We start from the raw sequence: 4997 nt of genomic DNA, 5'->3' as shown, positions 1-4997 counted from the left end.
TCTGTTGGAATTTTGATGGAGACTGCTTTAAACAGAGAAAAATTGGGAAGGGTTTATGTTTCCTATCCATGAACATGAATATTTCTCTCAATTAATTAGATATTTCATGTATTAAAATATATAATAAAAAGATATCCTCAATATTCACAAAGATACTTCCCAAAAAGATGACCAATATCTTTCAATGGCATTTAATATTATCTGTAAAGATCTTGTACATCTTTTGTTAGATGTTTTTCTTTGGTATTTTTGTTATTGTTGCTATGGAGAATCATAAGTTTATCTTTTCTAATGTTTATTACTGGTTATAGAAATAGCGTTGACTTTTGTATATTGATTCTATGTCCAGCAATCTTGCTAAACCCTTATTAATTCTAATAATTTAACTGTTGATTCTTTTGGGTTTTTATGTGCAATTTTGTTTCTTTTATATCATTTTATAACTTTTTAGTTTTTTATTTTACAGTTCAGCTTTAAATAAAAGTGGGAACAGTGGATATTTTTGTCTTATTCTTGCTCTTAAAGGGAATGTTTCAAACATTTTACTGTTGACTTGTTTTTGAAGCAATTTTTAAAAAACCTTCAATTAGGTTGATCCTAGTTGGTTAATAATTTTTATCCTTAATGGATATTGAATTTTATAAAATTCTCTAATTGTATCTATTGGGGTAGTCTTGTGAGTTTTGCCATTTATTCTGTTATACCATGATTTACATTAATAGATTTTTAAATGATAGATCAATGTTGTGTTCCTAGCATAAATCTAATTTGGTCATACTTTATTTAGTTTTCTATACATTTCAGATTCAGTTTTTAAAAATTACTTTCAAATCCCTGTTAATGAATAAGATAGACTTGAGACTTTTTCTTTCACATATTGTTTTTGTCTAGTTTTAGTGTCAAGGTTTTGCTGAACTTATAATGAATTGGCAAGTAAATTCTTGGAGATAGTTTAAGTCAGGAATTATTTGCTCTCTTATAATTTGTTAGAACTGTCTAGTAAAGTTGTTAGGCATGCTGTACTGTTTATGGGGAGATATTTAACATTTAATTTGATTTACTTAATAGGGTTATTCAGGTTTTAATTTTTTAAAGTAATTTCTCCGATTACATTTTATCTAGAAACTTGTCCATTTCCTATCTTTTTATTTTTTGGCAGGCAATTATACATAGTAGTATTTTTAGGCACTGTGGCATGGATGTATACCTGCTTTGCTTATGTCTTCTCACTTATTTTTTTTTATCCTGTAGAAGTTAAACTATTTTATTTTTTAAATTTTATTTTTAAAATTAATTTTTAATTGACAAAACTTGTATGTAATTATGATGTACAACATGTTGTTTTGAACAATTTTCTTAATCTTCTCATGGAATGGCGCTTTGGCAGTGTGGAATTTCTGCTGTGTGCACCTTTTCTCAGTCCTTAGTTCATGCCCATCCAGCTATTATTTTCTTCTTTCTGCTTTATTTGGTCTTTTGCTACTCATTGCTATTCTTGTTTTGAACTTATTAAGTAGGGTGTTTATATGATGTATTAGTCCATTCTCACATTGCTATGAAGAAATACCTAGGCTGGGCGCGGTGGCTCACACCTGTAATCCCAGCACTTTGGGAGGCTGAGGTGGGCAGGTCACGAGGTCAGGAGATCGAGACCATCCTGGCTAACACAGTGAAATGCTGTCTCTACTAAAAATACCAAAAAAAAAAAAAAAAAATTTAGCCAGGCATGGTGGTGGTGCCTGTACTCCCAGCTACTTGGGAGGCTGAGGCAGGAGAATGGTGTGAACCCAGGGGCCTGAGCTTGCAGTGAGCCAAGATTGTGCCACTGCACTCCAGCCTGGGCGACAGAGAGAGACTCCATCTCAAAACAAAACAAAACAGCAACAAAAAAGAAATACCTGAGGCTGGGTAATTTATAAAGAAAAAGAGGTTTAATGGACTCACAGTTCCACATGGCTGGGGGAGGCCTCACAATCATGGCAGAAGGTGAAGGAGAAGCAAAGGCACATCTTACATGGGAGCAGGCAAGAGAGAGCATGTGCAGAGGAACTGCCCTTTATAAAACCAGCATATCTCATGAGACTCATTCACAATCCCACAGCATGGGAAAAACCCACCCCCATGATTCAACTACTTCCTACTGGGTCCCTCCCATGACATGTGGGGATTACAGAGCTACAATTCAAGATGAGATTTGGTTGGGGGAACACAGCCAAACCATATCATTCTGCCCCTGGCCCCTCTCAAATCTCATGTCCTCATATTTCAAAACCAATCATGCCTTCTCAACAGTTCCCCAAAGTCTTATTTCAGCATTAACTCGAAAGTCCATAGTCCAAAGTCTCATCTGAGACAAGGCAAGTCCCTTCCACCTATAAGTCTGTAAAATCAAAAGCAAGCTAGTTACTTCCTAGATAAAATGGTGGTACAGGCATTGGGTAAATACATCCATTCCCAACAGGAGAAATTGACCAAAACAAAGGGGCTACACGTCCCATCTAGTCCAAAATCTAGCAGAGAAGTCAAATCTTAAAGCTCCATAATGATCTCCTTTAACTCCATGTCTCACATCCAAGTCATGCTAATGCAAGAGGTGGGTTCCCATGGTCTTGGACAGCTCTGCCTCTCTGGCTTTGCAGGGTACAGCCTGCCTTCTGGCCACTTTCACAGGCTGGTGTTGAGTGTCTGCAGCTTTTTTAGGTGCATGGTGCAAGCTGTTGGTGGTTCTATCATTCTGGGGTCTGGAGGATGATGGACCTCTTCACACAGCTCCACTAGGCTGTGCCCCAGCAGGGCCTCTGTATGGGAGCTCCAACCCCACATTTTCCTTCCACACTGCCCTAGCAGAGGTTCTCCATGAGGGCTCCAACCCTGCAGCACACTTCTGCATGGACATCCAGGCATTTTATTTTATTTTATTTTATTTTATTTATTTATTTTTTTTACATTTTACTTATTTTATTGCATTTATTTTATTTTATTATTTTTTCTTTTTTTAATTATTATACTTTGAGTTCTAGGGTACATGTGCATAACGTGCAGGTTTGTTACATATGTATACTTGTGCCATGTTGGTGTGCTGCAACCATCAACTCGTCAGCACCCATCAACTCATCATTTACATCAGGTATAACTCCCAGTGCAATCCCTCCCCCCTCCCCCCTCTCCATGATAGGCCCGGGTGTGTGATGTTCCCCTTCCCGAGTCCAAATGATCTCATTGTTCAGTTCCCACCTATGAGTGAGAACATGCAGTGTTTGGTTTTCTGTTCTTGTGATAGTTTGCTAAGAATGATGGTTTCCAGCTGCATCCATGTCCCTACAAAGGACACAAACTCATCCTTTTTTATGGCTGCATAGTATTCCATGGTGTATATGTGCCACATTTTCTTAATCCAGTCTGTCACTGATGGACATTTGGGTTGATTCCAAGTCTTTGCTATTGTGAATAGTGCTGCAATAAACACACGTGTGCATGTGTCTTTATAGCAGCATGATTTATAATCCTTTGGGTATATACCCAGTAATGGGATGGCTGGGTCATATGGTACATCTAGTTCTAGATCCTTGAGGAATCGCCATACTGTTTTCCATAATGGTTGAACTAGTTTACAATCCCACCAACAGTGTAAAAGTGTTCCTATTTCTCCACATCCTCTCCAGCACCTGTTGTTTCCTGACTTTTTAATGATCGCCATTCTAACTGGTGTGAGATGGTATCTCATTGTGGTTTTGATTTGCATTTCTCTGATGGCCAGTGATGATGAGCATTTTTTCATGTGTCTGTTGGCTGTATGAATGTCTTCTTTTGAGAAATGTCTGTTCATATCCTTTGCCCACATTTTGATGGGGTTGTTTGTTTTTTTCTTGTAAATTTGTTTGAGTTCTTTGTAGGTTGTGGATATTAGCCCTTTGTCAGATGAGTAGATTGCAAAAATTTTCTCCCATTGTGTAGGTTGCCTGTTCACTCTGATGGTAGTTTCTTTTGCTGTGCAGAAGCTCTTTAGTTTAATTAGATCCCATTTGTCAATTTTGGCTTTTGTTGCCGTTGCTTTTGGTGTTTTAGACATGAAGTCTTTGCCCATGCCTATGTCCTGAATGGTACTACCTAGGTTTTCCTCTAGGATTTTTATGGTATTAGGTCTAACATTTAAGTCTCTAATCCATCTTGAATTAATTTTCGTATAAGGAGTAAGGAAAGGATCCAGTTTCAGCTTTCTACTTATGGCTAGCCAATTTTCCCAACACCATTTATTAAATAGGGAATCTTTTCCCCATTTCTTGTTTCTCTCAGGTTTGTCAAAGATCAGATGGCTGTAGATGTGTGGTATTATTTCTGAGGACTCTGTTCTGTTCCATTGGTCTATATCTCTGTTTTGGTACCAGTACCATGCTGTTTTGGTGACTGTAGCCTTGTAGTATAGTTTGAAGTCAGGTAGCGTGATGCCTCCAGCTTTGTTCTTTTGACTTAGGATTGTCTTGGAGATGCGGGCTCTTTTTTGTTCCATATGAACTTTAAAGCAGTTTTTTGCAATTCTGTGAAGAAAGTCATTGGTAGCTTGATGGGGATGGCATTGAATCTATAAATTACCTTTGGCAGTATGGCCATTTTCACAATATTGATTCTTCCTATCCATGAGCATGGTTGTTCTTCCATTTGTTTGTGTCCTCTATTATTTCACTGAGCAGTGGTTTGTAGTTCTCCTTGAAGAGGTCCTTTACATCCCTTGTAAGTTGGATTCCTAGGTATTTTATTCTGTTTGAAGCAATTGTGAATGGAAGTTCATTCGTGACTTGGCTCTCTGTTTGTCTGTTACTGGTGTATAAGAATGCTTGTGATTGTTGCACATTAATTTTGTATCCTGAGACTTTGCTGAAGTTGCTTATCAGCTTAAGGAGATTTTGGGCTGAGACAATGGGGTTTTCTAAATATACAATCATGTCATCTGCAAACAGGGACAATTTGACTTCTTCTTTTCCTAACTGAATACCCTTGAT

This window comes from Macaca fascicularis, chromosome 13 (genome assembly GCF_037993035.2).
Source record: "Macaca fascicularis isolate 582-1 chromosome 13, T2T-MFA8v1.1".
Lineage (NCBI taxonomy): Eukaryota > Metazoa > Chordata > Mammalia > Primates > Cercopithecidae > Macaca > Macaca fascicularis.
This window is presented reverse-complemented; position numbering follows the sequence as displayed.